This window comes from Nyctereutes procyonoides, unplaced genomic scaffold (genome assembly GCF_905146905.1).
Source record: "Nyctereutes procyonoides isolate TBG_1078 unplaced genomic scaffold, NYPRO_anot_genome, whole genome shotgun sequence".
NCBI lineage: Eukaryota > Metazoa > Chordata > Mammalia > Carnivora > Canidae > Nyctereutes > Nyctereutes procyonoides.
In genome coordinates this window covers 16,847,857-16,870,063 of record NW_026575052.1, presented here as the reverse complement: position 1 = coordinate 16,870,063, position 22,207 = coordinate 16,847,857, and the positions used below count along the sequence as shown (strand labels likewise).

The 22,207-nt window shown below is 44.8% G+C and overlaps 1 protein-coding gene and 2 pseudogenes across 1 annotated transcript in view; 2 read left to right on the top strand and 1 right to left on the bottom strand.

Moving 5' to 3' along the window:
* The window catches only part of ZBTB8A (zinc finger and BTB domain containing 8A), a 65,699-nt gene extending 49,725 nt beyond the window's left edge, over window positions 1-15,974 (bottom strand). The window contains 2 exon segments of the mRNA XM_055332861.1: window positions 15,600-15,700; window positions 15,961-15,974. The gene's annotated coding sequence lies outside the window, so the exon portion shown is untranslated.
* On the top strand, window positions 4,099-4,406 carry LOC129514244 (SLC35A4 upstream open reading frame protein-like; annotated as a pseudogene).
* On the top strand, window positions 4,830-6,088 carry LOC129514069 (probable UDP-sugar transporter protein SLC35A4; annotated as a pseudogene).
* Window positions 15,975-22,207: the final 6,233 nt, after the last annotated feature.

The window sequence follows — 22,207 nt, the reverse complement described above, 5'->3', positions numbered from 1 at the left end:
AGAAACAGAACAGTGGTTTTGAGTTGTGAGATGGAATCTAGGGGACAGGAAACAAGAATGGGATAAAGGCTTTAGATGGTATACTTTCAAATATTTTGAGCTCTGAATAATAAAAATATATTACAAAGCAAAAATTTTTAAAGTTTGTCAAACAAGTGGGTAAATATTAACGAGTCTCACATTTAACCAAACCTAGGTTGTAATTCACGATTAAGGCATTTTGGAAGCTCTCAGAGTAATGATATTCTGCTTCTTTCCTTAAATCAAGATTCATGTGCTAAGTGAACAAGGGACAAGTTGACATTCCATTATGAAAAGTCGAGAAGTGGCATTTCTTGGGGGAGAGAGAGAAAAGGAACCCAGCCACTTCCAGGTAAATGAACAGCTACTCTATTGCAACTGCTCATCTGGTTAATGGCCTGAACACCATGATGATGGCAGGAAAGGGAAGGAAGGAAAAGATGCAAAATACATAAATGGGAAATAAATCCATGGGTCTTGATGGCCAGCTGAAAAATCCTGCCACGTAAGTTCAGAAGGCCCCACTGCTGTCACTAAGTGTTTGGTAGTATCACTAACAGAAATTATGAAGTCAGGAGAAAAGAACTGGTTTAGGGGAAAAAGAATGGCTTTGGTTTTAGCACATCATGTGAGAGTTGAGTGGAAAATTGGGAAGCAATGGCCATAGGGCCGCTGGAAACACTGATCTGAAGTTCAAAGGGTAAGTCAGATCTGAAGACAGAGAAGTAGAAGATATCTTCAAAGACAGACGGAGGAACTCATAGGAAGCATGGCTGAGATGAGAACCTACAGGCCCTGGACCCTCGACTGTGGAGCAAGATGGGGAAAAGAAGCCAGTGTTACAGAGGCTTACAGGGAGAATCTGTAGAGCGTGTATGGAGACCGTTATCCACGGTGGGCAGTTTCAAGAAGCAGTGAGGTCAACCCAATGAGAAATAACAAGAGTCACTGAAAATAATAACAGTAGCAAAATATATTGCCTTCTTTAATCCTCACACAGGATAAACCTATCCAGTAGGTGGTACGGTTCTCCCTATTGGACAGAAAAGGGTATTAACCCAGACGTGTGATTCCAAGGCTTCAGGATGTAACTGCTGAGCTGTACCTCTGCACAACTGTCAGAAGAGCTGGAACATCTGACACTAGCTCTACCACTCAATTAACTCTATGTCCACAGACTTTACCTTTCTAGGCTTCATTTCCTTCTCTGCCAATTGAGTGAACTGGTCTGGATCATCTGTAGCTCTTATGTTACAGGAATCTTTGAACGAGGTAGAATGGAAGAGATACATACACAAGACACGCAATGAATTAAAAATTTAGCAATAAGTGAACAGGGAGATCTGGCCAAGAAAATCGGAATGTTGAATGTTTTATACAATAAGTTTTCAAGCAATAAATCCATATGCTAATATATAAAAATCTATCATTGCAAATCTTGACTTTCTACTATCTGTATATTTAAGTTAGGTATAATATCAAGAATTAAAATTGCTCATACCTGAAAATTTATGAACGCTGCTCTTGAAACCCTGCTATGTCAATTGAGTGGAGTAAAAAAGGGAAGATTCCAAGTCAAACACACTCTGTATGTGAAGGATGTCCTGCAGAGAGAGCAAATACTATTTATAATGTATTTTTGTAATAAGAGACAGCAGCATCTGCTAAGGTACTTACTAGATACTTACTTAAACTACATGGCAGCCTATATCAGGTACCACTTTTTAGCAGGTAAAAATAGATAACTGGCAGAGATGATGAATTAACAGAAATAAAAATAAATTTGCTTATTTTTTAGTGAAATCTTAATATTAAAATCTGCGAGAAGTGATTTCTGATATTAAGATGGGATATGGCAAATTGCAAGCAGACATACTTTTTAACTTTGACAATAAAATAAATTTCTTAAGACGTCAGCTGTTCAAAGGCAGACCAGTAGATGAGGTACTACAACAGCAAGACATGTCATATTACCCTTTTCCTGCAAGTGGCATTAATACGATTTGCAAGAAAACCAAACAGAAGAGCTTTAAAGACTCAACTTGAAAAATTCGACATTTCTTAAAAACTGTATGGTTGCGGGAAGTGGGAAAAAAATTCCTACCACATATGTTCAGAAAGCCCTACTGTAGTCATCCAGATCTTTTATAACTTATTCAATTTTCCAGATTGTACCAGAATGTACCACAATTTGTGATATCAGCTGTAACAACTTGTTAAAAATTTTTCAGTTTTCCAACCATTTTTAATTACCAAAAAAAAAAAAAAAATCTGTTTGATATTTTCTTCATTGACCATGAAGTTTTGTTAATCAAAGACAGTGTGAGGCTTTATGCCCAGAGGCAGTGGAAAATGAATTTGATGCTTTTTAAACCAATCAGTTAAGCTCAGAATGCTCGCCAAAAATTTCTGGACTAAAGTAATGGAATCACTTTTTAAGGTAATGTGTACTTTTTTCTGATTATAAGAGTATTATATACTTACAGAAAATCTAGATAATACAGGCCAGTAGAAGGAAAAAGCAAACTGACATAATTTTTAAATGAGTATCCTGAAAACAGCACCAAGGAGAGGAGAACTGTTCAAATATATTTAAACTAGTAAAACAATTGCATCAACTACCCACTCATGAGGAGGTCTGAATTCTGGCAACTTGAACCATTCAAAACATTGTTGCTGGAGGCATACAAAGATTTTTGAGCAGAAAACTGTAGTTGGGGGAATAAAATAAGTAATTTTTGAGAACAGCTCCTTGCTATACTAAAAGCTCATCCATTACCTAGCCCCATTGAGCTAGGAGGGCACTCAGCAAAGGGTACTTACTGTGATAGCTTTAGCTTCACTATTTCAACAATGGTACTTTAACAGCACACTAACTAGTACTGGGTCTGTACAGTGGCAAGCAAAAGTTAATTCTGTGGCTGTTTAAGAAAAGTGATTTCTGAACATGGTCTGTGCCCGAAGTAGTTTTTAGATACCGATGACATGTCATTTTTAGGGATAACCACCATGTTCTACCCTAGCAGATTTTTTTTTTAAACAAAATTTTTAAAGTAGGTTCCACACTCAACACGGGGCTTGAACTTGCCACCCTGAGATCAGGAGTCGCATGCTCTACTGACTGAGCCAGCCAGGCGCTCCTACCCTAGCAGATGCTAGTTTGTGTATTAACCTCCCTTTTGGAAAATTAAAGAATACATTTCCCAGACTCCTTTACAGTTAAGTTTCCCCATGTGAAATAGGGTCCATCCATCAAATGTTCTTCTGTGAGATTTGGAAGACCAAAATGAGGCAGAGACCATCGTTCTGCTGCTTAGGCATTAATGCCGGCAAGTACATTTATGGAAACAATGGATTTTCCTGCAGCAGCCTTCCAGTGTCCAGAGCTTCATGGCTATTCAGAGACAAATTTGGTGGAGACAACCATCACCAGTTGGTGGGTGTTGAGGGGCAGTTTCAGGGTATCAATTTCTTGACCTTTGAACTAGCCATGTCATGTGGAATGCAACAGTGCCAGTGGTAGCCTCCTGATTCCCTCCTTTGGGGGGCCTGTTTGGCAGTCTGGTTCTGGGAATGATTCTTCCTGGCCCTTCCAGTGATTCTGTAAGCACTCAATTCCCTTTAGTAAACGAATGAAAACACTAGAGTGGTGTCTTCTTCCTGCAACGAGGCCCGGATGACATATTAAACATCATTTGCCTCAAAATTTAAGCAGACGTGTGAGTAGTCTGTCTGTGAGCAGCAGAACTGGTCAGTGTGTGGGCATACAGGCTCTGGAATCAGACTATCCAGGTGCAAATTCTGGCTGTGCCACACACTAACTAGATAACATGGGAAATTAACCTTCTAGAGCCTCAGTTTCCCCATCTATAAAACGGAATAATAGAAATACCTCCTAGAGCTACAGGACACGAGAAAATGAGAAAATCATCTAGGTAAAGAGTGCTGACAATAGTGCCTGACTTATAACAAGCCCCTGATAGATGTAGCTATTATTATGGTAACAATAATAATTATCGTCACTATTATTAATTGCACAGACCACTTTAAAACACGTCTTTAGGTTCGCCAGGGAAGATGGTGGATGACAAGGACTCTCTGCCCAAGCTTAAGGACTTGTCATTCCTCAAGAACCAGCTGGAACACCTGCAGCAGTGTGTGGAAGAAGTCAGCAGCGGGATGAGCCAGGATGGCTCGCTCTTGTCCTCCCCATTCCTCAAGGGCTTCTTAGCCGGCTATGTGGTGGCCAAACTGAGGGCATCAGCAGTATTGAGCTTTGCTGTGGGTACCTGCACTGCATCTATGCAGCCCAGGCATATGCCGTGCCCAATGTGAAGAAGACATTGAGGGACTATCTTCAGTCATTGCAAAAGGGGCCTGACTAGCTCTGGATCCCATGGGGGAGAAAGGATGAGCACCACTGGCCTGCAGGTAGAGGCCTTTCAACCACAGACACCATATTTGGCTTCCCGACCTATCACCCTTTTGCTATCTCCAACTTGCCCACAGCCTTCATCCTTGCTTTCCTTCCTACAGAGAGTAAACGGCAACTTATCAGCCAGCAGTTTGGATGCTCCTCCTTAACCCCATGGGACTGACCCCAAAACTGTGGCTTCTAGAGCCACCAGCCCCTTTCTTTTCCATCCCTGACTGGAGTTTGCTGCTGACTCTGATTCTCAGTATACTCCAGCAGTGTGCCACAGCTCCTCCCTCCGGGGAGCTGGCTCCATACGGATTTTCCCCAAACTTGATACAATTCCCACTGCCCCCTTGCTAGCTACACAGGCCACCCAGGGTCTGGTTTGGGCATGAGTGTAGAGGGCGGGGGTATGCCAGGGCTGGGCCGTCCCAGGTAGGCCCACTGGACCCTGATGCTACTCCTATCCACTGCCTTGTATGGTGCCCACACCCCATTGCTGGTACTGTGCCATGTGAACGGCAAAGTGCCCTTCCGGCCCTCCTTGGCTGTGCTGCTGACTGAGTTGACCAAACTACTGTTGTGCGCCTTCTCCCTTTTGGTGGGCTGGCAGGCATGGCCCCAGGGGGCCCCACCATGGCGCCAGGCCGCCCCATTTGCACTATCAGCCCTACTCTACAGAGCTACAACAACCTAGTGATCTATCTTCAACGTTATATGGACCCCAGCACCTACCAGGTGCTGAGCAATCTCAAGATTGGAAGCATGGCCCTGTTCTACTGCCTCTGTCTCCGGCACCGCCTCTCTGCACGTCAGGGCTTAGCACTGCTGCTGCTGATGGTGGCAGAGGCTTGTTATGCAACTGGTGGCCTCCGGGACCCTGGGAACACCCTTCCTGGATCCCCGTTAGCAGTTGCTGCTGGCCCCATGCCCCTGCATATCACTCCACTGGGTGAACACATGTAGGCTTTTTTTTTTGTTTTTGTTTTTTTTTGAGAAAGAAATGCCAAGTCAGGGCACCTCTGGGACACTGTTTTATGTATTCAAGCCACAGAGAAACCGGTCAAACAATAACTCCCACTGCTGGCGGGTACGTGATACAACAACACAGTCAAAGAAAATACTGAGGAAGTACAAATCAGGGATGTCTGGGACTCTTAGCCTGGGTCACAATGCAGCAGGGAGTGGCTTGGCGGGGTTGGAGGGAAGAGAAGGGCCAGAGGAAGGGCCACCACCAGACAGGGATCTACAGGTACCAGGTACCACTGCCTCATCTCAGGCCTCTCGTCCGTGTACACAGAACTGCTCATGAAGCAACAGCCCCTAGCACTTCAGAACCTCTTCCTCTACACTTTTGGTGTGCTCCTAAATCTAGGTCTGCATGCAGGTGGTGGCCCTGGCCTGGGTCTCCTGGAGGGTTTCTCAGGATGGGCAGCGCTTGTGGTACTGAGCCAAGCAGTAAATGGACTGCTCATGTCAGCTGTCATGAAGCACGGCAGCAGCATCACACGCCTGTTTGTTGTGTCCTGCTCACTTGTGGTCAATGCCATGTTCTCAGCAGCCCTGCTGTGGCTGTAGCTCACAGCTGTCTTCTTTCTGGCCACACTGCTCATTGGTCTGGTTGTGCACCTGTATTATGGCAGCTGCTAGCCCCTGACCACCTCCACCTGGACTCCTGACCCTGAAGATTGGCCACCATCAGGGCCACCTCCCAGGCCTTCCAACCCTTCCTCAGCAGCCAGCCCTGTAACAAGTGCCTTGTGACAAAAGGTGGGGAAGTGAGAGCAGCCAGTTAGTCTCTAGAAGTAGGTAAATGAAGGGTTACCCCAGGAGACTGAGTTTAATTAAAGAAATTTAACTTCCAAATGTTCGTTCACACTAAGGAATTGGGGGAGCATCCATACCTCAGCCTAAAAATGACCCCATCCCCATTGGAGGAAACTCCCTGCCTCATCCTGCATGCATGCAGTTGTTTCTTTTTTTTTTTTTAATTTTTATTTATTTATGATAGTCACACAGAGAGAGAGAGAGAGAGAGGCAGAGACACAGGCAGAGGGAAAAGCAGGCTCCATGCACCAGGAGCCCGACGTGGGATTTGATCCCTGGTCTCCAGGATCGCGCCCTGGGTCAAAGGCAGGTGCCAAACCGCTGCGCCACCCAGGGATCCCCATGCAGTTGTTTCAAGTAGGGTGTGGGCAACAGTTGGCTCCTTGCCTCCTGTGGTCACCCCAGCAGACCCATTGCCCCCAGTCCTGGTGACAGCTATTCCACCCCAGCTTTGGTACATGAATCCCCCATTAGAGACATTCACCCCCACACCATGATGCAAAAAAACCCTATTGCTACCCAGGCCTCTCTTCCAAGCTCCCTTGGCTCCAGCAGCACCCGGAGACAATGCCCCCTGCTCCCTCCACAGTGCTGTTCTCCATATCCACCCAGCTTTGTTCTGGAAACTCCAAAGAGGGCTGGAGCTTGACTCATCTCAGGGAATGTTGCCCCTGGGCCCTGACTTAAGGTTATACTCCTGATCTCTCTGCTCACCCCAAGGGCCCTCTCAAAGCCCACTGCCCCCTCTACAACTCCTAGGAGGTACCATTCTTCTCACTCTGGGTCCTGCCCCTGCCTAGCAGTGTCCTAGCTCTCAACAGCTTAGGGAAGCTCTACACAGAGTAACCTGGAACCAGGCACAGGGAAATTTGATATAATTCAATCAGTGTCTCTAACTATGTAAGCAATAAGGTCTTAACAAAGTATTCTGGGGTGCAGGTTGTTCCTGCAATTGAAAAAAAAAAAGTCTGTGTAGAAAATGTAAACATTTTATAATTTTACTACCACACATTTTCTTGTAGCCAGTAAAACGCTAACTTATACAAAAGTGGATGCAGAAGAAAATCTGACTGGGCCCATCATATTTGTATGCTCAGAGAGAGTGATCTTTTCAAAATCACAGTATACATGAAGATAGCAAAGCTCCAGCTGGCCAACTAGTTAAGGTTACTCTAACTAGCTATTATAGACCTCACCCTAAGAAAGAGTTACCCTTTAGAAACAGATACTGCAGGAATCTCTGGGTGGCTCAGTGGCTTAGCGCCTGCCTTTGGCCCAGGGCGTGATCCTGGAGTCCCGGGATCGGGTCCCACATCGGGCTCCCTGCATGGAGCCTGCATCTCCCTCTGCCTGTGTCTCTGCCTCTCTCTCTCTATCTGTGTCTTTCATGAATAAATAAATAAAATCTTTAAAAAAGAAACAGATATTGCCATATTCCCATTTCAAATGCTACTCCGTTAATTATGCTCTAGGAACCAGGGTGTTTGCTATTCGGATTTTTTTTTTCAGCTTCATTAAGCTATAACTAACAAAACTGTAAGATACTTAAAGTGTACATCATGATGATCTGATACACGTATACACTGTGAAAGGGGTCCCTCCATCTAGTTAATTAACACATCCATCACATCACTCACATATTTATCGTTGGTTTGGGTTTTGGTGTGGTTTTTTTGTTGGTTGTTTTGTTTCTGTGAGAACATTTAAGTTCTACTCTCTTAGCAAATTTCAATTACACAGTACAGTGCTATCAACTATAGTTACCATGTTATACATTAGATCTTCAGACCTTATTCACCTTACAGCTGAAAGTTAGTGCACTTTTACCAACCTCTATTTCCTCCTCCCTCCAGCCCTTCACAACTTTTCTAGTCAGTTTCTATGAATTTCACTTTGTTTTTGAAATTCCACATATAAGTGGTAACAGGTAGTATCTGTCTTTCTCTCACTGGCTTACTTTACTTAGCATAACACCCTCAGGGTCTGTCCATGTTATTGCAAATCAAAGGATTTCTTTCTTTCTCATGGCTGAATATTATCCCATTATATACATCTCTCTCATATCTTCTTTACCCATCCATCCCTTAACAGACACACAGGCTGTTTTTTGTTACTCAGATTTTTTTAGTGTTATCACTGAGACACCTGGGTGGCTCAGTCGGTTAAGTGTCCAAACTCTTAGTTTCCGCTCATGTCATGATCTCAGGATCCTGAGATAGAGCCCAATGTTGGGCTCTGCGTTCAGCAGAGAATCTGCTTGAGATTCTTCTCTCTCTCTCTCTCTCTCTCTCTCTCTCTCTCTCTCTCTCCCTCTTCCTCTGCCCCTCCCACTTGTGCTCTCTCCCAAATAAAAAAATAAATCTCGTTAAAAATAAATAAATAAATATTTTTTAAAATGTTATCAAAGAGGACATTTTATGAGAATAAGATCTGTACTCTCCATAAGACTTGCAATCTGAAAGTTAAAATGTTAGTGTCTAGGCTTAGAATATTATTCTAGTGCACATATTAAGAAAGTCTTAGAGAAAGTTATGGCCTTGTTTGGTTTGGTGGTATCTTCTGATGATGGCAAATACATTGTAGATTTTGAAATAAAGCTTCCCCCAAATATTCTGAAACCATAAGGACCTTATATTGCACCTTATCCAATGGAAGCAAGTGAGAAAGGGAACCAAAGAGGATACAACCAAAGAGAATCCTTGTCAGGATCCCTGGGTGGCTCAGAGGTTTGGCACCTGCCCTCAGCCCAGGGCATGATCCTGGAGTCCCGGGATCGGGTCCCACATCGGGTTCCCTGCATGCAGCCTGCTTCTCCCTCTGCCTGTGTCTCTGCCTCCCTCTCTTTCTCTCTGTGTTTCTCATGAATAAATAAATAAAATCTTGAAAACAAAAAACAAAGGTACTTATCATACCCTCGATGGCTCCAATGCTGCTGAAAGCCAAGGACTCGATAGCCATAGAGGCTGTCTGAAGGGTTAGAAAAACAATGGAAAGAGAGCAACTTCAACCTCTGATTCAATAATTGCTTTTACATTGTTCTGAACTCCATATAGCTATACGTGCTTTCTTTGCCTATCTTTTTACAGCAATAATCTTTTATTCTATTTTTATGAGAAGGGCAGATACTCAAACCAAAAGGTAAAACATATTCATTCGATAACATAATTATTGAGCACCAACTTTGTGCCAGGCTCTGTGTGGCTCTGGGAAAGGTCAGTGCTCTGAAACACCTCAGTGTCTGTAAGGAAAGAGAAAGAGTCAGACAAAGAGAGACAGAGAGGAAGAGAGAAGCTTTTAAAGAAAGTTACACTACAATGAAGAAAATACTCCTAGCATAAGAGAACTCTGAAACCAAGGAAGCAAATGACTGTGTCTAGAAGTGTCCAGAACTTTCCAAAGGCAGTAACAATTGAGTGGGTCAAAAGAGGACAAAAGGGCATCCCCCTCGCCCCCCCCCCCCACGTCACCCAGCGGTTTAGCACTGCCTTCAGCCCAGGGCGTGATCCTGGAGACCCGGGATCCAGTCTCATGTCAGGCTCCTTGCATGGAGCCTGCTTCTCCCTCTGCCTGTGTCTCTGCCTCTCTCCCTCTGTGTCTCTCATGAATAAATAAATAAAATCTTAAAAAAAAAAAAAAGAGGACAAAGGGCATTCCAGATACAGCACCAAGAGCAAAGGCACAGGTGGGTCTCAAGCAGCATGACTTCTTCAGGGATGATAAAGAGTTTGCTGTGGCTAGAGACATGAGGCCTATGAAAGGTTATGAGAAGAGAAAAAAAAAGTATGTAGGCACCAGACCCTGAAGTCCCTCCACTTTTGCAGGATTGGGGCACTTTTAAGGATTTCTTTTTTTTTTTTTTAAGATTTTATTTATTTATTCATAAGACACACACACATACAGAGAGAGAGAGGCAGAGATAGGCAGAGGGAGCAGCGGGCTCCGTGCAGGGAGCCCGACGTGGGACTTGATCCTGGGTCTCCAGGATCAGGCCCTGGGCTAAAGGCGGTGCTAAACCACTGAGCCACCCGGGCTGCCCACTTTTAAGGATTTTAAGAGTGATACTATTATAGATCTACCAGTGACTGCGTGACTTAGTCAAGTTACTTAACTCTCCGCATCAGTTTCTTCCTTGTAAAATGAGGATATTGACTGCTAAGAGGCTCTAAGGAAGTCTGTTAAAAAGATTAAATAAGAGAATAGCTAAGATAAGTAAGATTAATAGCAATTAAGAAATAAATTAAGATAAATAGCAATAAGCACATAAAGATGTGTTTAACATCATTGGTCATTAGGGAAATGCCTATCAAAATCACAGTAAGATACCACTTCACATCCAGTAGGATCACTACGACAAACATACACACAAATAAGAAGAGTTGGATCTGAACAAATCAGAACCTTCATATAGTGCTGGTGAGAAATGTGAAATGATGCAGCCATTTTGGAAAACAATCTGGCAGTTCCTCAAATGATTAAACATAGAATTACCAGTGACCCTGCAATTTCATGCCTAGGTATATATCCAAGAGAAATGAAAGGAAATGTCCCCACAGAAATCTGTATACAAATGTCCGTAGCAGCATTACTCATAATAGCTAAAAGATGGAAACAACCCAAATGTCCACCAAAGGGAAAATGGAACATCCATACGATGGACTGTTATTTAACCTTATTATTTTTTTTAAGATTGTATTTATTTACTCATGAGACACACACACACACACAGAGGCAGAGAGAGAAGCAGGCTCCATGCAGGGAGTCTGATGTGGGACTCAATCCCAGGTTTCCAGGATCATGCCCTGGGCCGAAGGCAGGCGCTAAACCACTGAGCCACCCAGGGATCCCCTGTTATTCAACCTTAAAAAAGGCATGAATTACTGGCACATGCTAAAGCATGTGAACTTTGAAATGTTGCACTAAGTGAAAGCCGCGAGGCACAAAAGACCATAGATTTTATGATTGTATTTAGATGAAATGTCCACCATGGACAGATGACAGAGACAGAGGAGGTTAATGGTTGTCATGGGTGTAGGGAGATTTGGAATGGGAAGTGACTACTAATGGGTAAGAGGTTTCTTTATACTATGGTGAAAATGTTCTGGAATCAGAGGGCGGTAATGGTTGTGCAGCTCTATGAATACACTAAAAAACACTGAATTGTACACTTTGTTTTTTAAATTTTTCTTTATCAATTTATCTGAGAGAGAGCAAGTGTGTGTGCCTGTGCAGGGGTGGAGGGAGGGGAGGTGGGATAGAGGAGAGGGAGGAGAGAATCCCAAGTAGATTCCCCGCTGAGTGCAGAGCCCCAAGCAGGGCTCAAACCCACATCCCTGAGATCATGACCTGAGCTGAAACCAAGAGTCAGCCATTTAACCAACTGAGCTACTCAGGCGCCCCGTGAATTTACACTCTAAAAGGGAGAATTTTATGACATGTGAGTTACATCTCCATGAAAATAGCCACTACTTAAATGTTCACTTGGCACTGTGGTAAACATTGTATACTCATTGCTGTCCTCCCAACAGCTTCATCAGGGAGGGAGGCGCTGCTGTGATCCACATCATATAAAGAAACTGAGGCATAGGGATCCCTGGGTGGCGCAGCGGTTTGGCGCCTGCCTTTGGCCCAGGGCGTGATTCTGGAGACCCCGGATCGAATCCCACGTCGGGCTCCCGGTGCAGGAGCCTGCTTCTCCCTCTGCCTGTGTCTCTGTCTTTCTCTCTCTGTGTGTGACTATCATAAAATAAATAAAAATTAAAAAAAAAAAGTTTAAAAAAAAAAAGAAACTGAGGCATAGAGAAATTTTTCAAAAATTTCCAAAATTAGGGACACCTGGGTGGCTCAGCAGCTGAGTGTCTGCCTTCGGCTCAGAGCATGATCCTGGAATCCCGGGATCAAGTCCCGCATTGGGCTCCCTTGCATGGAGCCTGCCGCTCCCTCTGCCTATGTCTCTACCCCTCTCTCTCTCATTCATGAATAAATTAATAAAATCTTAAAAACAAAATTTCCAAAATTGCACAGGATCAAGTGAACAGAGATGAATTCTGGCTGGCTGACCCAAAACCTAAGTCTTGCATTCTTCTAACCATAGCGTGTGCACAAAGCCTGGCATGCAGCTAGGGCTCAATTAAATATTAGGTATCATCATTACAATGATCCAATTCATGTATCCAGAGGAAAACTTGAGACAGCATGGAGGAAGAGAAACAGTGGGAAAGACAGGGCCAGAGAGACCAATTTAAAGCTTGATGTAATTGTCAAAGCAAGACGCAGTGAGGAACTGAACTAAGGCAGTAGAGATGTAGGAAGGAGCACAAATCGGAACTACACAAAAAAATAGAATTGTCCTAGAAGTTGGGTCAGTTACAATGTGGTAATATTTACATCCACAGTACATTAACATAACTTGCATTCAAACCAGTGCTCAAGTCATTAGGAAAGGTTTAAGTTGGAGTGCCTGGTGGCTCAGTTGCTGCTGTGCCCAACTCCTGATTTCAGCTCAGGCCATGTGATCTCAGGGTTATGAGATCAAGCCCAGGGTAGGGCTCTCCACTGGGCGTGGAGCCTGCTTGGGATTCTTTTTCTCTCTTCCTCAGCCCCTCCCCATCCTCTCTTAAAAAAAAAAAAAAAAGGCTGTGGGTTGCAATACCATCCCTTTTAAGATATATAGTCATTAAACTAGAATTTAGTGTGTCCATCAGGGTCACCAAAACAATCTCATTAGCCTCCTTAGCAAAAATCCCTGAGTCATAAAGAACTTGAGCTATTAGCATGGTAATTGTATTCTTCGGTGGATGAAGATCTTTTAACCCTGGAAATATTTAGAATTAAGTATTAAAACATTTAAGAGAATCAAAACCATAGCTAGGACAACCCTCACTGAGAAGTTGGCATTTAAGTCAACTCCAAAGGAGGTGAGATAGTCATGTGGTATCAAGGGGAAGAGTGTTCCAGGAAGATGGAATGGCAAAGGCTTTAAGGTGCAGCAGGCTAGGAGGACTGAGAGAACAATGAGAAACGGAGTCAGAAAGGAGGGGCAGACTGTGTGGTAGATAGGACATCACAGGATCAGCTTTTCTAAGGCCTTTGCTTTTAATATGAGCAAGATGGAACCAATGAACATGGAGAGGCACTGACCATTTCTGAGCAAAGAAGTGACAAAAACTTCACTCAAAGGGATCAAAAAAAACCTTACAGCAAATCCTTTAAATATTATAAACATGTAATTATGTCACTGAAAGGGTTAAGCCTATTAAACAGAAACCCAGTTTTCAATAGAAAATAAGAGTTAAATTATAGAAGATGAATCAAGTATTTGAAATTCTAGAAATCTACATGATCTAGAAGGAGCCCAGGTACTCAGGATGCCTTCTGCTGACATCTTGTAGCCTAATCCCTGTGTGCCCATTTGGCCAAGGGGTGCAGGTTAGATTATCACTTCCCATTTATCACTGGTGTGGCCAGGGAGGTTCCCAGGAATAAAGATATCTGATCAGTGAAGATATCCCTTATCAGTGAAGAGCTAGTGCTCCAGGGGTCCCCACAAACCCACCCATACTTGAGGCTTGTGGAAGGTAGGACTAGAGAGGAAATTTGAGTCTTCATTCTCCCATTGCGCATTTTGGACGTTTTCTGACTAAAGATCAATGAAGATTTTTTTTAAGATTTTATTTATTTATTCATGAGAGACACAGAGAGAGAGAGGGGCAGAGACACAGGCAGAGAGAGAAGCAGGCTCCATGCAGGGGGCCGGATGTGGGACTCGATCCCGGGTCTCCAGGATCAAAGGCAGGCGTTAAACCGCTGAGCCATCCAGGGATCCCCCTCAATGAAGAATTTTAGACCAGGAAAGCAAAGTGACCGACCTGCTTTCCAGAAGACTCTGGAGGTGACTTCAGGAGGAAATGAAGAACAAGAATAGGAGAAAAGGGCTTTGGGAGCCTGCCATGGCTCACCTTCTGGTTTAAGGGTTACATTCTGCACTTAATGCAATTCCTCATCTAGAAAGTCGAACAACCATCGACCTGTTTTATGTGAAATTAGGTGAGATAATCCATATAAGTGAAGACCCTCTATTTACTAAACAAACTTCCGCAAACAGAAACGTATATTGAGAACAGAATACGGACATGTGTAGCTTAAAGCCTACTAAGTGGGAATCTTCCAAAGATCCCTTAAACGAAAACTTACACAATGTTATATATCAATCATATCTCAATTTTTTTTAAAGAGAGAGAAAAAGGAAAGAGGAAAAAAAGAAAGAAAAGAGAAAAATGAGATCAAGAAAGGAAAGAAGGAAGGAAGGAAGAAAAGAGAAAGAAAAGCTAACACGTCTTGGAAAGATGTGGATCTGGCTGTTGGCACAATCAATGCTAAATAAGCGCATTGGAAGGGGAAGGAGCCAAACCGCTAACTAACTTACAAAAGAGCCAGTCTACACGGGTAGAAGGTGCGTTTGTGCGGTTCCGTCATAAACCAAAAAATTATGGCTCATTATGTGTTAGATGTAGCAAGTCAGCCTTCGGCTCCGAGTCCGGATCTGTCGCATCACGATATGAAACCAAAGGATGGAGGATGGAGGAGCAACTCGGACCACTGCCCAAGGAGCCGCCCTCCCGAGGAAGCGCCGGGGCGCCGGGGAGCAGCCCCGGGCCCCCGGGCCGCCCGGCCCCCGCCGCCCCCCGCCGCCCCCCGCCGCCCCATTGGGCGGGCCGCCCGTCACTCGCCGCGCAGCCCGGGCCCGCCGGCCGCCGACCCTCCGCGAGTCCGCGGCGCCCGACGGCTCCACACACGCCGGGCGCCGGCCCCGCGCCGCCTTCCCGCCTTCCCGCCTTCCCGCCGCCGCCGCCAGGAGGCTCCGCGCGCCTTCCCGCCTTTCCCCGCGCCGGGCTCGGGCCGGGCCGGGCGAGGCGGGCGCGGGCGGCGACGGCGCGGCCATTGTCCCGCAGCCCCTCCCGGGCGCGCAGGAGGCGCTGGCCGCGGGGAGGGGCGGCCGCGGGCTCCCGAGCCGGTGCGCCCCGGCGCCGCCCGCCCGGCCCCGCGGGCCCCCGCCGCCCGCCGCTCGCGCCCGCCTTTGTGGCCGTGCCCAGCCCCTCGGAGCCGGCGCGCCGCCGCCGCCGCCGCCGCCTCTGCGCCCGGGGCTGCAAATGGCGCCCGACCGCCTCTGCGCGTCCCGCCGCCTGCCCGGCCCGGGGACGTCTGGGGGCGCCGCGCCCGGGCCGCATCCCGCCGCCGCCGCCCGCCGCCGCCCGCCGCCCGCAGCGAGGCTCGCGGCCCGTCCCGACAGCCCCGACGCCCCGCCCGCCCTCCGCCCGCGCCGCGCGCAGCCACTTACCGCGGGCCGCGGCGCACCGGCGGGTCGCGCGCGCGGGCTCGGGGAGGATTCCTGGCCCTCCGCAGGGGAAATACCCACTTTCGAAGCCGCTCCTTTGCGCCCTAAAACAAGTAGCCCCAACGTGAGAGAAACAAAAGGTATTTGCTGACGTGGGCGTTGGATAGAAACGCCCGAGGGCTGGGGACACAATTAAAGGGGCAACGCACAGATTTCAGGCACCAACCAGCAGCTTCGCCCACTCCCCCTGCCCTCGCCTACACCCCGCTGCACCCTCCAGAGGCTCCGGGGTGCCCGGGTTCCCTGGCAGTTGACTACGGAATCATTATTTAGTCAGGAGCTTAAATTTAAAATTGTACTTTACGTTGGGAAAGGCGCCTCCGGAGGGCAGAAGGGCTGGATTTCTAGGATCTGGGGAATTTGGTTTAGGAAAGAGGGAGGGACTTAGGCGTGCCCACAATTACTGTATAAATACATGTGACATTATTGTACTTAAGTTTAGCAACGTCAAATGTAAGCGATTTCCACACAATTTTTCCCTCGATTGAAGCACTTGTTTTGGTTGTGGATAACCTTTTCTAAAACCTCTACAGGTCACAAGCGTTTTATTTGAAGAGGAAAACCCAGAAAATCTGAGATAAGGGAAAATAATTCTTGCTTAAGTCGAGAGAAAATATAAAACTAGTAAAAAGAGCAGGTTTTGTGTTTTCGAATACAAAAATTCATTGTATGCCGACTTTCTTTTGACATATTTATGACCATAAGTGCAAACAGGTTATATGTTTGCTAAAATCTTAAATCAGTGAATTTTCACGGCAGCTACAGAAACTTGAATTCTAGAAATTAGTTTCCAGTGTCTTTTGCTGAATCAGGTCCTGAAAAGCACTGTGTGTCATAAAACTGGAAAAAAAAAAAAAAAGGCCAAAACCTTTCATTTTTGTATGGCTGCCTCTTCTATGTCACACTCAGTCAAATGGGACAAAGTTTATTGCTTTGGTTCCATCATTAATTAGGTATGCATTTTGAGGATTGCATGCTCTATGAGAGGGAGGCAAAGTATTCACAATGATCTCTTAATGTCACTTCCTTATTCCTGTAGAGGTATTTTGCTATTTAGCTGCATTTCCGCACATTCTGAACAGGTAAATGGAAAACATGTTTGAAAACCACTAAGTATCAGGAGGGTTGGATGTGCTCAAGCTACTCTGCAAGCATCCCCTATGAGAATTCTCCCAGAAAGACCTGGGCATTGTTATAGCACAAGGTTTTATTTCAGCCTTAATTAAAACATGCAAAAGAGTTCTACAAACTTGTTCCTCTAGAGAGCACATCAGATGGGTGATAAACACTTTGTTGCATGGAGGAAGTAATCGGGTTTTGTTTTCCCCCTCACTTTCCCCGTCCTGGCTTCTGAAACTCATTTATATATTTGGAGAATCCCTTATGTTATGATTAATTAGTGGGAGGTAGAATCTGTTTCCTGCAATAGGACCTGGAAATGCCAGTGACTTGCTTTTCGAGAATCCCCACAGCTAGGACAGTGCCCGTCTTCTACACTTTGATAGTCAGATGCGTACACTAGGGACTTTGAAGAGGGAGCTGTGACACCAAGAAACAGGAACATCAAAGAAATGTTTCTTGCAGCAGTGACAGCTGTAGCAAGATAACGTCTCCAGGTGCCATCGTGGCAGGGCTGCTAGTGGCAGCATCCACTATCCAGGGCTGGTCCTATTAGGACTATTAGAACAGCTGCCACGTCTCTGTTCACTGAAGACAGTGTTGGTATCATCACCAGACCAGCTCTGTACTATGACTTGGCTCTTCCTTCTGCCTGCTTAGCATAGGCTTCAATCCCTGTGCTCTGCTCTTCCTGGAATTCTGTGAACTTTTAATACATTCATTTCTGCTTAAATCAGCCAAGGCCAGTCTCTGTGCAACTAGTACTGAGTTGGTCTCTGTACTGACCAGTACAAAATGTTAAGAAGGCATCTGGACATAAGATGTAGAACTTAATAGAATTATTAGAGATAAAATGTTGTCACTGATGTCATATAGATGGGAATTAGAACCATGGGTATAGATACAGAGGGAATGCAAAGTGAGAAGAGGAGAAGGCTTGGAATGGAACTGCAGCCATTTTATCACCCAGTGGCTGGTTAGAGGAAGGTGAAATTGCAAATGACATAGAGAAGCGACTAGAGAGCAAGGAAGTGGCCTGGGATGACACCTAGGATGGTGTCATAAAAACTAGGAGAAGAGTAACTTCAAAATGAAGAACTGGACAATAGTGGTAAATACTTCTCTTAAGAGAAAGTATCTTATTAGATTTAACGACTCAGAGATCACAGACCCCAGAGAAGACTTAAACTTGAAAGAAAGCAAAATTCAGATTAGAGGAATAAGTGGGGGATAAAGAAACAGAGATAATGAGAAGAAACAACTCTTTAGAAAGATTTGAGTGTAAACGGGATGTTCCAGTTTCAACCCGAAATTAATGGCATAAAACAAAGCTATATTATTATGCTCAGGGATTCCATGGATCAAGAACTGGACAAGTCACAGCAGAGATGGCTTGTCTCTGTTTCATAATGTCTGGAGTCTCAGTGGGGAAGACCCAGATGGCTAGGAGTGACTTGAACTCCTGGGAATTGGAATCATCTGGAGGTTTCTTCACTCACAGGTCTGACACCAAGACTGGGATCACCTGAAAACTCTCTCAGCTGTGACTGTTACCTGGAGCACCTACGTGTAGCCTCTCCATATGGCTTGCGTTTCTTGCAGCATGGTTGCTGGGTTTTGAGAGGGAGTGTCCTCACAAGACAGTGTACCAAGAGGGAGTATCCAAGAGAACTAGGAAGGAGCTGTGTGATCTTCTATACCTATCAACAGAAGTCACAGTGCCTCACTTGCCATATCCCTTTGGGAAGAGTAGTCACAGCCTACCAAGATTCAAGCAGAAGGGGACATAGCTATCTCTTAATGGGAAGAATGTCAGAGATTTTGAGGACATGTCTTAAAATTAGCTAGAAAGGGATGTGGGTAAAAACTTTAACACATTTAAATGCTGATGGAAAGCATGAAGACGAGGGAAAGATTAAATATACAGGAAGAATAATTAACAATGGCTGAATCTCTGCAATTAAGGGAGAAGAAGATCAAAATCTCAAATAGGAACAGTGCCTACATGGGAAAAGTGAAAACTCCACTATCCCTTTGAATTAGAGGGTAAGGAGAAGAACATGGATAGGTGTGATGGTTTTCACATGCCTACATATTCTTTGACTCTGCTTCCTTCAAGAGGTCAATCCTAATTCCCCCTGTGTGAGAGTGAGCTGGACTTAGTGACCTGCTTCTGAAGAATGGAAATGAGCAGGGACACCTGGGTGGCTCAGCTGTTGAGCGTGTACCTTTGACTCAAGGCATGATCCTGGAGTCCCAGGATTGAGTCTCACATCGGGCTCCCTGCATGGAGCCTGCTTCTCCCTCTACCTATGTCTCTGCCCCTCTCTCTCTCTCTCTCTCTCTTTCTCTTTCTCTCAGTGTCTCTCATGAATAAATAAAGTCTTCTAAAAAAAAGAATGGAATAAAGCAAAAATGATAGTGTGTGATTTCAGAGCATTGGTGATAAAAGGCAAAGCATCTTCCTGTTTGTTCTTTCCCTGTCTTGGATCTGCTGTTCTGGGACAAGACAGTATCCTCAGGTGGCCACACGGAGATGACCTGAGGCTTTCTGCCAATAGCCATGAGAGTGTGCCACCTTGGAGTGGATCCTCAAGCCCCAGAGAAGCCTTCAGCTGACTGCAGTCCCAGCCAACAGCTTGAGTGGAAACCTCATAAGAGACCAAGAGCCATAACTGACCCACTAAGCTGCTTCCAGCTTTCTGACCCTCAGAAATCTTGTGAAGTATTTAATATTTGTTCTTTTAGGCCATTAAGTTGTGGGGGCAATTTGTTATGCAGCTATAGATAACTTACACAAGTTGTGGTACCTAAAAGTGCTAACATAACAAAAACCTAAAAATATCTACTGTGGCAATGGAAGGGTGGAAGAACTTTGAGGTGAGTGTTAGTGAAACTTGAGCCTTTTGGAAAGCTAATAGAGTCCTGATGGCCTCTGAGGAAGCTGCAAGTGAGTGCCTAAAGAAAAGTCATAGAAATCTCATTGGACACTGAAGGAAGGGGTCTTTTTGTGCTGGCACAAATTAAGCAACACTATTGCCTGCAGCAAGATGAAAAGTGGAAAATACACCTAATGAATCCAGTGATCTACCTAAGGAGATTTGCATGAAGAATACTGAAGAGGCTGCCTGGTCTCTTCTTGCCACTTGCAGTAAAATATAAAAGGAGAGAGATAAAGTAAAGGAAGGACAATTAGACAAAAGGAAGCTATAACTTTCTGGTTTTGGAAATTTCCAGCTTCTCCAAGTGACAAATGATGCTAAAGTTAAGAAATGGCTTCTGGGGATCCCTGGGTGGTGCAGCGGTTTGGTGCCTGCCTTTGGCCCAGGGCGTGATCCTGGAGACCCCGGATCAAATCCCACGTCGGGCTCCCGGTGCATGGAGCCTGCTTCTCCCTCTGCCTGTGTCTCTGCCTCTCTCTCTCTCTCTCTCTCTCTCTCTCTCTGTGACTATCATAAATAAATAAAAAAAATTTAAAAAAAAGAAATGGCTTCTGAACAAAGATGAAATAAATCCATGGCTATGCCAGGAAAACACAGTCCAAAGATGAAGTGAAGGGAGTAGCTGTAACATCCTTTGTCAAGATCTAAGGAAGATTGAAAGTGTTAACCTCAGAATACTGTTCATTTAAGTAAAAAGTCCTCTAAAGATTTAAGGATATGACTCATGAATCCTCATTCAAACAGTAGAATTCTGAGAAGCTTAAGGGTGTTCGTTGTTCCTCAACAGAAGTTCAAGGCTATATAGAAGGGTTCATCTTGAAGAACTTTGTGAGGATACCTTTTGTCTAATGGAATGAACCTCAAGATTCACAAGAGCCTCCTGATTTTAAGAAATGTTCAGAGGAACACTGCCCAGTTGGACTGAAAGAATCAGAGGCAATACAAAGTGAATAGATATCTTCTGACACCCAGAATTCTGGTAAAATGCAATCTGTGAAACATACACAGTTGTAAATTTGGATTTTTTTCTATACAAAAGGAAGGATGACTCAGAGGGTACCAAGAGCCCAGAGGGTAGAACCAAAAGCCCAGAAGGTAGAACTAAGAGCCATAGATGAGGGCAGCCCTGGTGGCGCAGCGGTTTAGCGCCGCCTGCAGCCCGGGGTGTGATCCTGGGGCCCCGGGATCGAGACCCACGTCAGGCTTCCTGCATGGAGCCTGCTTCTCTCTCTGCCTCTCTCTCTCTCTCTCTGAATAAATAAATAAATATTAAAAAAAAAGAGCCATAGATGATTATCCCTAGACCTTGAATCCTAATCAAGGAATTTCCAACATTTGTCCGGGTAGATTTCAGAATTGCTATGGATCAGTGATTCATTTGTGCCAGCATCTCCATCCATTTTGAACAGGGACATCTATAGAGATTATCCTAGATGTACCACCATTGTCTATTAGGTAAGTGTGAAGCAGATAACTGATAACTTGTCTCTTTAGTTCATGGGACTTCAGATCAAAAGGAACTATCTTCAAGGAGCTGTAATTAAGGAACTATACCCTTGGGAGTTAGTGTAAGAGGTGGATTAGCATGATCAGAGACTGAATGATATGGAGTTTTAAACTAATCCCAAAATATGAACCAGAGATTAATGGTCAGAAAGGAAAGGTGTATATTTTCTGAATTGAGATTATGGTTTACTGGTCACTGGGTCATTGAATTAGATTTGGCTGAGAGTAACACAAAATCTAAAATAACAGTGGCTTCAACAAGATATCAGTTTATTTTTCTCTCACATGAAAAACCTGGAGGTAGATGATTCAAGGCTAGTATAGGAGCTCCATTCTATAAAGTCCTCAAGGAACCAGGCCTGTTGTCAACTTCCTGTTCCACCAGACCTAGCATGTGGCCCTCATGCTCCTGTTCTAAAATGGACCACCAGGGATGCTTGGGTGGCTCAGCGGTTGAGCATCTGCCTTCCCCTCAGGGCGTGATCCTGGAGACCCAGGATTGAGTCCCGCATCGGGCTCCCTGCATGGAGCCTGCTTCTCCCTCTGCCTGTGTCTCTGCCTCTCTCTCTCTCTCTGTGTGTCTCTCATGAATAAATAAATACAATCTTTAAAAAATAAAATAAAATAAAATGGACCATCAACTCTACATTCAAAGCAGAAAGATAGAGAAAGGGGGAAGAATGGGTAAAAGACATGTTCTTGCTGTCTCTTATGGAAGATTCCTGGAATCTACCATATCACACTTTTATTTACATCCCATTGGTCAGAACTTAGTCACATGGTCACATCTAGCTGCAAGAGAATCTGGCAAATACAGTGTCTAGATGAAGTAGTAATATACATAGTAAAACATTCTCTTACTAAGGAAGAAATAAAAGATGTTGAGGGACAGCTAACAGTTTTCTAGAGTCAGTATTGTTACTTGTAGAGAATAGAATCCACTCTGGGTAATTTAAACAGAAAAGACTTTATTAGACAACAGTA